The 12,945-nt window shown below is 37.3% G+C and overlaps 2 protein-coding genes and 1 long non-coding RNA gene across 3 annotated transcripts in view; 1 reads left to right on the forward strand and 2 right to left on the reverse strand.

Annotated features, from left to right (window-relative positions):
• The window catches only part of LOC139975557 (uncharacterized), a 466,508-nt gene that overhangs the window by 213,286 nt on the left and 240,277 nt on the right, over positions 1-12,945 (forward strand). The window lies entirely within an intron of this gene.
• The window catches only part of LOC139975547 (uncharacterized), a 199,342-nt gene that overhangs the window by 181,821 nt on the left and 4,576 nt on the right, over positions 1-12,945 (reverse strand). The gene's annotated exons all lie outside the window — the stretch shown is intronic.
• LOC139975537 (uncharacterized) overlaps positions 1-12,945 on the reverse strand; it is a 93,158-nt gene that overhangs the window by 4,863 nt on the left and 75,350 nt on the right. The window lies entirely within an intron of this gene.

Here is a 12,945-nt window from a genome sequence, read left to right on the forward strand (position 1 = left end):
TATAAAATTGCACCTTCATGTATTGCTAATCGTATGAAAAAAGTATTGCCCAATATTATTTCTCCAGACCAGAGTGGCTTTCTTGGTGGTAGGTACATTGGTGACAGTATTCGCACAGTGTATGGTATAATCCATTCCCTGGAGTTAGATAATACACCAGGTATTTTGTTTGGGGTTGATTTTGAAAAGGCCTTTGACAGAATATCAGTTACTTTCATTAGAAAAGTTCTTAATCTCTTTAACTTTGGGCCGTCTATTATTAGATGGTTTGATACTTTCTATAGTGATAATTACTCATCAGTGTTGGTAAATGGTTTTCTGTCAGAAAAATTTCCCATTGAGCGTGGTTGTAGGCAGGGTGACCCTCTGTCCCCTTATTTATTTATTCTTTCTGTTGAACTTTTGAATAGCCTCGTTAACAGTGATGATTTTATTCGTGGTATTGATATTGGGGGACAGGTTTTCAAAACTGTTCAATACGCAGACGATACAACCTTTTTCATGCATGGTGACAGTACTTCTTTCAATAGGATTATGGTACAACTTGACTATTTCAGAGATTTGTCTGGTCTCAAATTGAATTTGGACAAGTCCCTTTTAGTGGGACTGAGTAGTTTGAGAGGGCTTTCCATTCCACTTGATAAGAAGTATGCTATTCGTTGGAACACAGGTGAAGATTTCACTCTTTTAGGAATTGTTTTCAATACAGATTTGGGGGGCATGGTTAAACAAAATTACGATAAAGCATTGAATAAAGTTTCAAATGTGATAAAATTGTGGGAAAAGCGTTATCTTACAGCGCTTGGTCGTATAACAATTGTTAAGTCTCTCATGTTACAATGTTTCAACTATTATATCATGTCACTTCCGCTGCCTGACTTGGAGTATAGAAATAGGGTAAATTCTCTATTTTTCCGTTTCGTATGGAAAAATAAACCAGACCATATAAGCCGTAAACAGTTAAAGCTCAGTTATGCAGATGGAGGGTTGAATATGATAGATTTTTCTAAACACTGTGAGGCACTCAAAATAAGTACTTTTGGTCGTCTTCTGAAGAGTGATCATTTCAGCTTCAGCTCTTGTTATTTACGTAAATATAACATTTGCACCGACATGTTGAATGGGGATTTCTACATAAAATTAGCTAGTTTGAGATCTGCTAACCCCTTTTGGAGAAATCTCTTCGCAATAACATATATATTTATTCGAGATGAGCTATCTACCATTAATGATGATGCGACCATATTAACTTTGCCTCTCTGGAATAATGGGCTGATTGAAATTGGTAACAGTCCAGTGTATTACAAGCGCTGGTATGACAAAGGTATCCGTTTTGTTTGCGATTTTGTCACAGTTGATGGCAGGTTTTATAGTTTTGACAATTTCATCCAAAAGTATCTTGTTTCCACGAATTTTGTAGAATATTATGGTATTATTAACTCCATTAAAACTTTTTGGAATGGACCTGCTCTGGATGGGAATATGGATATTGCTTTTCCAAACAATTGCTACTTAAACAAAATGCTTTACAATGGTATGTTCCGTTCGAAAGATATTTACAACAAGTTACTACAGGAATCGAAGTTGATTCAGAAATCCTATACGAAATGGTGTGGTACCCTCGATATTACTGAGGAAGATTGTTTTTTTTTATTGTTCAGTGCCATTCAAGTGTTCTAGTGATGTTAATTTGAGGTGGTTTCAGTATAGGCTGCCTCAGAGGATTATCCCGTCCAATAAGTACTTGCATTTAATAAAAGCAATTACTCATGACACTTGTACTTTTTGTCATAGGTATGTTGAGACAACTGAACATTTGTTCTATTATTGCCCACTCTCAGTTAGGCTTTGGAATCATCTCCAAACTTTGTTAAACAATATAGATATTGGTATAGTACTAGACATTAAGACAGTGTTGTTTGGTGCGGACATTGCCAGAGAGCTGAATTTGATTATAATTTTAGTTAAGAAATTTATTTTCAACTGCAAAGTACGGAAAGAAATTCCACTGCAGAATAAGTTACTATTGTTTCTGAGGGACTATTTTCTATTACAAAACAACCTTTTGTTGCGTAATATGAAAAGCAGTCTTTGGAGGAAATATTGGTACCCTTGGTATAATTTTTTACAACTTCAGAATGTATTAAAATAAATACTTTTTAGTTTTTTCTAGGAATTTTCACTAAGTCACCATTAGAGTGCTATATTATGTTAAGTTATAGTTGCAAGAGAAATAAAAAAAAGAGAAAAAAATGTATGACTGTGTTGAAATTATTCATCATGTAGGGACAACCAAAGCACACTTTGCGTTATTGGCAGAACAGGGAGTTGTTAAAGAACGAAGACATTGATGTTCACGTGACATTACATTTTAACTATACTTATTTTTTTCTTAAGCGTAAATTCAAATCATGCAACGCGTGGGAGAGTAAATCTTCACTTATGTAGTACTGTAGCTATATACAATTATTCGACATAAGAAACAACCTCATCTACCAGGATGGATGGACGGATCGATATAACTAAATCACTGAGTCGCAATTTCAACACTGTAAAAAAAATGGGAAACCTTACACCCAAAATGTGAGGAATCCTGGTTTCCCGGTGTGGGTTATTTTGGTGTTACACCCGAAAAGAGCGTTAAGGTAATATCTTCTGTCGATGACCCAAATGAAGGGAAACCGAGAGGTCCAATGATGGTGATTGTTATATTCTCTGTACGAAACGTCATCACGACAAAGATTCTCGAGCAATGACACGGCTTCTAACATAACACACTAGCTCCGCCCCTTTGTTAATATTTCTCGCTTTGCGCGCGGGGGAATTAACAGACTGCACGTTGAAGTCATACGTACGTACGTATACCGTACCCGAAACGTACGTAGACTATAGACGCTACGATGTACAAGAAGCTCGCACGAAAAGGTAAGATCATTTGAATCTTTAATAATTTACCCTAAAAAATGAAGTCGGTGTTAAAATTCTTAACTGTCAACACATTGAAATGTGGTGTCATACACTGGTTGTGTTATATCTTGTTTAGCAAGCCGCATTATCACAAACTTGCCACTGAGAGATGCGATCAATTGCAAATCGACTAAACTATTAATGTCAACGTTAGGCTAGCCAGGCTATGCCTAAGCTAACTAAGGCTAGAGATAATTGCTACTAGTCTAGCCTGAGTTAGCTTAGGCCTAGCCTAATTGTAAAGACAGGTGCATTCTCCAATCAGGCTAAAAATATAAAAAAACATGGTGCCGAGCCCAGGCCGACTCATTTACTTTGTGGTCAACTAAGGAATGTGGGCCTTGGTCTAGGCTAATTAGGCCCCCTAGGCTATAGTATTAGCCTATAACTTATATAAGTATAAGTAATAATACTTGGGAGTATTAATGTCAACATTAGGCTAGCAAACTAGGCCAGCCTCGCCTAAATACTACTAATTGATAATGATAATGTTGGAGATATGTTAGCCTATCACATTGTTCAGGTTGTGTGTAATTTGTTAGGGTTTATCAAACATATGGGAAGACTAGGACTAGGCTGCTAGGCCTAAGTTAGGCATTGTAAGGCCAAATAATTTTTTTAATTGTTTAGCTTCTCCGCTTACTTCCTTTTCGGAGGCCGTCAGTTTTATTTCTCCAAAAACGACAAAATTCTAATAGCCTAACTGTTAAGTGTTAGGCCTAGCTTAACTTTTGTTTGGAAAAATTCATGGCTCACCCTAGCCTAAACCATGTGATATGCCTATAACTTAATGAATATCTAATTTGATATTTTCAAGGTTAATCTGGAGACAGGTATGCATTACTGAGTGAGGCCAAATTCATTTTTAGCCCAGAAAAAGCATGATAGACCTAGGGTAGAGTACCCAGAACTTGACCGCCACCCAGAACCTGACCGCTAATTAATAAATAACAATTAATTGAACAAACATTATACATTTATGTGATTTATGTATTCCACTATATTTTTTACATGTGTTGCTGATGATAACGACCAATATTTTAGCCATTTTGATTACTAATACTGGTAAAATACATAAATTCAAAAATGGAACTGATTTTTTTGGGGGAAAATTCTGTTTTCTTGAAAAGACCTTTAAGGATTTCACACTAATTAAAATGTGGTAAATATGTAAACGTAACTGAAATCTTTTGGATTTTCTGACTGCTACTATTTAATGTGAAATTATTGAACACTTTCATTAAGGCATAAATTATAAATTGATTGAAGTACATGAGATCTTTTTGGGAAAATTCTGTTTTCTTGAAAAGACCTTTAAGGATTTCACACTAATTAAAATGTGGTAAATATGTAAAAGTAACTGAAATCTTTTGGATTTTCTGACTGCTACTATTTAATGTGAAATTTTTGAACACTTTCATTAAGGCATAAATTATAAATTGATTGAAGTACATGAGATATGGGGTTGGTCATGTTCTGGAACTAGAACTAAATTTACATTGCAGTATTCAACCACTATATGGGAAATACACACTGTAGCTGTATTAGTACTGTTTTAACACCAATATGTGATCAATGTTTGAACACACAAATATGCCAAGATGTTGGTTCGTAAATTATAGAAAAATTATTACATAATAGCTTAATTCTTCAAATGTCAATATCAAACTTGGCAACCATACCGTATGTCTGATTTATTTAAACCTGTATTGGGATATATTTTTAGCAAGTCAACAGGTGCCAAACACTGAAACCTGATACTGAGTTAACAATGCAGTGTTTTCTGCCTAGTTAGATGTGGCAGCATGAAACAATAAATTAATGGTCATATCAGACTGAAACTGCACTTCAAAGAGGCAAGTAAATCACAAAACCTTGGTTTTCTGGTTATATTTGCATTCTCTTTCAGATTCATTTGTTATCCTCTGTCAAAACTGACACAGTTATTCACTGACCCAGTAGCTCAACAGTGTTGGCAGCTTAGTTTTATGCCATATGGTAGTGAGTACAATGCTCAGTATTACCAAATATCTCAAAACCTTTTGTATTCTCTTTTTGTATGATCAGGCAAAATGAGGAGAGGTCAACTGGAGTCCAATCATTCCTGATGGAGAAGACGACAAAACCCTTAAAGAACATACAGAGGTTATGGAGAAGGAATTTAAAAAAAAAACACTCCAAAAGTTGATCTAATCAAACAACGAATGGAAATAACTTATGCTCAAAGGCGTAAATTAATTAACTCCAAACCATTTATTGTTGAAGTTCAAGAGAATTACCCTGCATTGTTTTCGCCATGCGAAATTGGCAATGAATTCAAACGTCTAACAGATACAGAACTTCACAAAAACTTTGAAAGCTCTTTAAGCAAGGCTGCAAGTAAAATCTTATCAGAAGTAAAACTAAAGCCACAACTTTTGCCAATAGTGATGAAGTACCTGCAAATTGAGGACAAGACTGTTGCTGCACTTTTAGTCCTTCCAGTTGTGTTCGAAAACGAGAGAGAGTTCAAACTTTACGAGGTAAGTGATCAACAAAATCATTGCAACGTTAGGTGATTTGTTTCTTCTCTAATTTCTAGACTTGTTGAGAAGTTGCAAGAAACTAACACACTCATGTTGGCTTTTTACAATCTAAGGACAAAACATTCAAAATAGTATCTTAGGCAAGGTTTCTGCCAGAAAATTTGAAGGGGGGGGGGAGGGGGGGTGGTGAAGTCGGTGAACCACCTAAAAAAGAAAAATCAATAAAAAACAACAAATACCCGAGAAAAAAATCTGACTCGTGCTGACTCGCGAGGGTGATCGCCAAGTATAGGCGTAGAGTCAGTATGCGATTTAGTCCCAAAATTTACTGTAGCTATTTTCAGATTTTATATGTCATTTTGGTAAAAGCAAATAGATTATAAAGACTTGTTGATTCCTTGCCAGAGCCAAAAGGAATCTCAACCTATGCAGTCATGCTTGTGTGTGTGTCTGTGTTCAAGACTCAAAATAAGACCACACAAATGCGCCCCTCAAATGCGGGAAAAAACGGTTTGCGGGTGCACACAACAAAGGCAAACGAAAAGATTTGAGGGTAAAAAAAGAAATGTGTCCGAGAACAACTGACGGCTGCCTAGGCTCCTTATTGTACAAACTTGTAGGATGTTCCAGTACGGAGCCTAGTCACGTGTTGGGTGTTCTCGGACAAAGTTTATTTGCTGGTAAACAAACCTCTGTGCTGGCAGACAATGCTATTCCACCAGCAAAGTTTTGCGAGTAATAAAAACCTTAATTAGAGCTTTGGTGACACCGCTTGTAAACATAAGTGAACAATACAAGATCCAACCATTCTCATACTTGGTAGGTGGAATACCCCGAGTGAGTACATGATCCTTATTGTTTTTGGTCAAGGTCAAAAAACCTACACTGGGTATGTACATTGCTTGTAAACGCTAATAATAATAATGTATGCTTTTATATAGCGCATTACACATGAGTCTCAATGTGCTTTAAATCCATTACCACTGGTCATGGTATAACTCGTATGACCCACACATACAGTACGTGGGTACAAGGCTGCTGAGATCAGCACCAAATTCACAAGTTACACCTCTGCAATTACAATTAGTTTTTTTTTTTAAATCAACCAACTCAAAACCGAACATGGAAGCCAATGAATAAAATATCTTGCTAACATTTTCCTATCCCCACCTCTGATAAACAAACCCACTGAGTGTTTATAACTTGTGGTTTTGCTTTTCTATTAGCAGGAAGAGACATCTCGAGATCATGTTGTGGACGCAGCAGAAAATGCGGATTCATTTGTTGCAGTTATTGGGGACATGATGAAGCCAAAGTGCTGTTATACCGTTGTTGAAAAACACATTGTATTTGACACTGCAAATGTTGTTTCTGCGACCAGCTCTTTGTTCGGACTCCTGTACGCCTGCAACATTCACTACACCACGACTACGCTTGAAACATACACCTTCATTCAGAAATTCTGCATGAAATTGAGTGACAAACTGAAGACCCCAAGGAGAGTAAGGACATTCGTTGAAAAGATTAGAGAGTGAGTTACTCTTTCTTTATCATGACTGGAGTACTTGTGTGCTACTGTACTGTCGTACTATACTGTAGCAGCAATTCAGAAATTCTGCATGAAATTGAGTGACAAACTGAAGACCCCACGGAGAGTAAGGACATTTGATGAAAAGATTAGAGATTAGTGAGTTAGTCTTTCTTCATCATGACTGGAGTTCTTGTGTGCTACCTAACTATTGTATTATACTGTAGCAGCATCCTTCTTGTGTGATACTGTACGTCTCAATGCAAACTTAGTATCATATGACATGTGCTATAGCATCCTGGTTGTTGACTGACTGTCTTCCTATCCAAATAACATCACAAAATACTTTTCAATAAATCAGCATGTTTCCTAAACAATTCTACAGTATAGAGTGGAAGTTTATTAATGTGACAAATGAGTTTTGTATGCACATTACAATAAGTATCCTGGTGACCTAGGATATTCATTTTTTATCGTTCAGTTTATATTGATTGGGACGGCTTTATTTAAATTAATAAATGTTTGCATGCACGTCGGTATAAAAAAGCTTTATCAATCCTTATCATTTGTTGCCATCGGTAAATCAAATCTATGGCAGATACTGTACATGTATGTGCCTGAGTATATAATGTCATATCTATCGAATCCATGATTAACCCTTATCATGTTGAATTTATTAGAGGGCAGGCTCCATGTTGGCTTCAATAGAGCTCTGCAAGAGCGGCGACGTGGGTTCGACCAATAGGGGAAAAAACAGTCGTTCTAGCCTACCGCTACCATAATCTAGAATTTAAGCTAGGAATGCAAATGGGGGGCACTCATTCGGCATAGATATAGCATTTAAAAAACATGTCGCCTACAGCAGGATAAGGGTTAAAGCAAATCAGAATGTTATTTTCCTCATCAGTTTTCCTAACATAATTAGTTGTGTTGTACGTATTTACATTTTACTTGACAAAGATTTATCACTATACTTGTGGCACATTGCGTTTCGGCAATTTTGCAACTAATTTTATAACAGACCATCATCTGATAGCTTATGGTAGAATATATTTATTTCTTACTCTGGCATCTTTACCTAATTTTAAGGATTAATTGCATAATTAACATGCAAAACAAACTTGCTGTTCCAACTTTTACAGGTTAGGGCCCGGATTATGTCACAATCTTACAGCGTTTTGTGTGATTGTGTTTACCACTCATTTAATGTGAGTGATTAAATTAAACATTTTTGGTAATATGCAAAATTATCACATTGTCCTGACAAGACGAGGTTCTAAGAAAAACGCAATGTGCCACTTTAAACAAAATTGAAAAAATGGTCCTGCATGTAATAGGACGAAATATTGGGCTGCAAAGTGATTATTAAATACAAATAAAAACTTACGACAACTTTTGTTGTACCGAGACAACTTTTGCGGCAAATCAGAAACTTTGTTATTTTCTTAATCAGTTATTATTCAACCTGTTTTTACATTCTTCTAACTATTGACAACTTGATTGTTCATAATAAAGGTCCTTATCTTTCACCGCAAGTCTACCAGAAATTGGCTTAACTGGTCAGCTTAATTGATGTATTGTATGGCACTTTAGGTCATATACAGAATTATCCATCCTGGGATGTAAAATTCTCTTGTGGGCGAGAAAAATGGATCTTTCAAAATAATGTAATAAATAATTATAATTCATGTTGGTCAAGGGGGGGGGGGGGGGTAATTACAAGTTCATTATTTGTATCAATTTATTACATTACAAGTAACTCCTGTCAAATTTAGTATTTAATGTAGGGGGGGGGGTAGGGACAGACGAACACTCCGAAACCACAGTCTATTTATAATCTTTAAATGGTCTTTAAAAGGATTACACACATACATGTGTAAGGGATTTACACAGTACAGCATATACCCATGGCTATTTGTATTTTTTATTCCTAGCACATGGTCCCTTTGGTTGGGGTCAAAGGTCATCAAAATATTACATCTATGATATTGTTATTGCTCTTCTCTAACTGGTGACTAGTTAAAAGTTACAATCTCTTTCACATATCTTGCTCAGGTAGTATTATGTAATATTTCACTTGCATATAATTAATATTTCGACTATTAGTTCCTAACATTTCATGCTCAAGGCCTAACCCACTATATAGTTAAGAACGACAAATTGAAATAAGGTGGTGGGGGGGGGCATGTATTACATGTGTATTTATTAAACATATATACTTATTATTTTGTTATAGTAACCCTACTGTTTTTCTTTTTATCAAAGCTTGTTTAAATCGTCCTTTGAAGTTGTGACAATAAATGCAGTTGTTTTTTGAAAATATATGCTTTGTTACTTATTCAGCAACACTGGGATAGTACATCCTGGTGTAGTTTATCCCAGATTTTGGTGTAACCTGTAGGTTACACCACTTCCTCGGTTGCAACTTTTGCTACCACCAGAAAGTGAGGAAACCTTTAGTTACCTCAGATACTGGTGTAATAGTCCCCAGCTATTTAAGGAATGTATGTTACCCCCCAAGCCGGGAAACCTCTGGTTTTCTCCCTATCTTAGGATACGTTACCCCTAAACTTGAGGAAACCAACAAACCCTTGGATGTGAGGAAATGTTAGGTTTCCCCAATACCTAAGGAAACAATACTACTTAACTTGAGGAAATCTAATTTTGACGAAAACCCCAAGTTTGAAGGAAACGTCAAGGTTTCCCTTCGGGTGCGGAAACCTGGTTACCCCAAAAACTGGTGGTAGCCTGGTTGCACCCACTTTTTGGGGTAACCTGACCCCATTTTTTTTTACAGTGAATGAGCAAGAGTTGTTCCAGGATGTAATCTCAGGTTTTTCTGAAGAGACATAAGGATGAGTGCTAAGAAGACTGTACTGGTCTATAAAGAGCAACTTTGTTATAAAATAATTTATTTGGTATTTAGGCAATTGTTTGTAGCGGTAACTTACCCAGGGTTGCCTTGTTCATATTTTGTACGTTTTTGGGGTGGGTTGCACTTGCGTCGATGGGTTCCGGCTCTGTTTAGCAACAGAGAACCGCATAGTAGCACACCAAGCAGAGTGGTGCGTGTCATTTGCTCCGCTCTTATTGAGTTGCCCCCAGTTGACCTGTCACGGCCGGCCTTCGTTCACAGTTCCTTGCGGGATAGGGCCTTGAATGCAATTGTTTGTACAGGGACGTCATCCTACCGAGGTATGGCGCTCGGTGCATTCAAGGCTGAATGGTTGCAGGCTCCGTGAGCTTGCATGGAGAATTGCACACGGTGCCTTGGTGACCAATCTGGAAAGGTATCACTGGCGATTGGGTGATGGACTGTGCCCGAGGACCGGCTGCAACAGCTTAGAGAGTACTGCCCATGTTTTTTGGCATTGCTCCTTTGTATTAAACTTGTGGGAGTGGTTTCAGACCTGTTTAACGGGAGACCGTTCCTGGTCGGTAGGACAGGGTTTTGTTTTATATGAGTTAGATCCTCCAGTTTGTTCTGTTGCTGTGTTGCAGCGTATTTTTTATGTTTGTTCTGTTGTAAAAAAACTTGCTTGGAGGAATAGATGTGATGTTGTTTTTAGGGGGAAATTTGCCAGTTGGCAGGCAGCCCTGGAGGCGGCGAAGTGTGACATTCGCCTCCAGGTTGAAGGCGATTTTCACCGTTTATCTGGGGCTGCCTTTTTTGGACGATGGTGTGCTGGGGAGGGGTGTTTTGTTTCGCTGCGTGCTGGTCGTCCTTTTGTAGTTTTTTGAATGTTTAAGTGGGTGGTTGGGCGTTTTGTCTCTGCAGGTCGGTGGGCGTATTTACTTTTTTGGCTCGCTTGACCTGAGTTTCGTTTGTAATAATGGGATGGTTCGGTAGTGCCGTTTGGCCGTGACGTTTTGTATCCCGCATGGCGGGTCACGAAAAAAGCACACTTTGTAAAAGTCTCTTTACATTTCAATCACATCAAATCATAGTGGCTGTAAGACATGAATATTCACAAATTAAAACTGATGGAAGCAACATTTGCTAGCGGTTAGCCGAGTATTATGTCTACAATTGATTTGAATTATTAAGATAAAAACATAACAACGCTGCTTGGCGCTGTTAACCAACGCAGCAAAGGGTAAATGATATTAAATGTAACGATAATTTTACACAATTAAAACTTTAGTGTCTCCAAATTTGGCGCAAAACACTATACATGTAGCTTAGCTTGAAACAGATATTATCTCTTGTTTACACTTGGCTTAGGAGAAAATAATACTGTATACAGCACTGCACTTTTCACACCATCAGTATTGATTTAAACCGTTGTCACGCAACCATTTACATGCTGTATAGATAACATTCAAGAGCAAACCGACTCGCACTTTCTGTTTCGTGTAATATTTTATGCTCCGATGAAGTGAAAAAGCCACATTACATAGCAAATATCAGAAAGAAGAAACAACATAAAATAAAAGGAGCTTTTGACCAAACACTGCAGTCTGACCATAGCAACAAAATAAACATGATGTGGAACGTTGATCACAGAATTAACTTAACCTTACGCAAAAGAGTCTTATTTTCAATTTAGAAGATGCGCTCAATTGTATACGTGTTGAAACTTTGATTGTAGGAGGCCTACGACTAAGTTCTGATAATGAATTCAGGGATACAATGGAATTCATTACCCACTATTTCTCCAAGCGTAGACAGAACCAACTTAAAGAAGTAAGTATGCTTGTAACTATAAATTACAGAAGATGCGGTGACATTGTCACACCTTACTTTACACATTGAGTTTTAAAAGGTACAGTAACGTTATTGCTATATTCAAACTATAGCCTTTTGATTAAAATTCTTAAAAACTGTAGACACATTGCAATTTGTATTGATTTCAGTCAATGATTGTTTCATGAAGTTGTTGCTTAACAATTAACAGTTTAAGACACTTCAGTATCACCGCAACATTATCAAAATGCTTTCGTGAAGGCAGAATAAGCGGAAATACTATATGTGACTGTATATATTGCTATATGATGATTATTGTTTCACTGAAATATCTCTTTAAATATCATACATTTAAGCATTACAGGTACTGCATTGCCGAAAACACTTCCTTGTATTAGCATTCAATTAAGGGCACTATAACAGCTATTACAACTATCCACGTACATCTTTCTATGAATTTCCCTCTTTGAATTGTTAAAAAGTGAAATGGTGTGAAACTGAAAGGGCCCCCCCCCCCCAAACTCCCCTCCCCGATGAAGAGACTTTGAAAAGACACAAACTTGAGCTTAAGTATTACACATCAATTAGTGCAAACGCCTATAGTGATTTAAATAAATATTAATTGCGTACTTAGAAATGTTGAAATAATTTCCCCTAGAATTTGATGACACAACACCACAACGGCATGACCTTCAATTTTTCAATTGCTGAAAGTAACGTTTTGGACATTTGACGATCAAGATAAAACGCAAATGGAAAACTGTTTTCTCACAAACAGTTATAATTTCGACAACTAATGACCGACTTCCACGTTCTTATTACGTTGAAGTCAGAAGAGCGGTAATGCGGTAACGTGTGTTGTAACTTGATCCGTACTTTGTCTATTTTCCTTTTAATCAATGCCCTTCTCTTAAGACTCTAAAGCATGTGGTGATCAGCAAGGGCGTAGGAACCGGGGGGCTGGGGTGCGCCAGCCCCAGTGAAAAATATAGAGGGGTGGAAGTATCATTCCGCCCCCCCCCCCGCTTCGCAAGTCAGAAAACCCCTTTTTCATTTCCAAATGAGAAAAAAAAAACCTCATTTGGAGCACCAAATTGCATCTAAGGCCAGGTGAAAATGCAAAATTATATACAAAATGGAGTGGGTGGCTTGAAGTGTGCTATATTGCACCAAATTGCATCTGAGGCCACCTGGAAATGCCAAAAAAAGTCCAAAGGGGGAACCCCTCCCCTTAGACC

The sequence above is a fragment of the Apostichopus japonicus genome, chromosome 11 (genome assembly GCF_037975245.1).
Source record: "Apostichopus japonicus isolate 1M-3 chromosome 11, ASM3797524v1, whole genome shotgun sequence".
NCBI lineage: Eukaryota > Metazoa > Echinodermata > Holothuroidea > Aspidochirotida > Stichopodidae > Apostichopus > Apostichopus japonicus.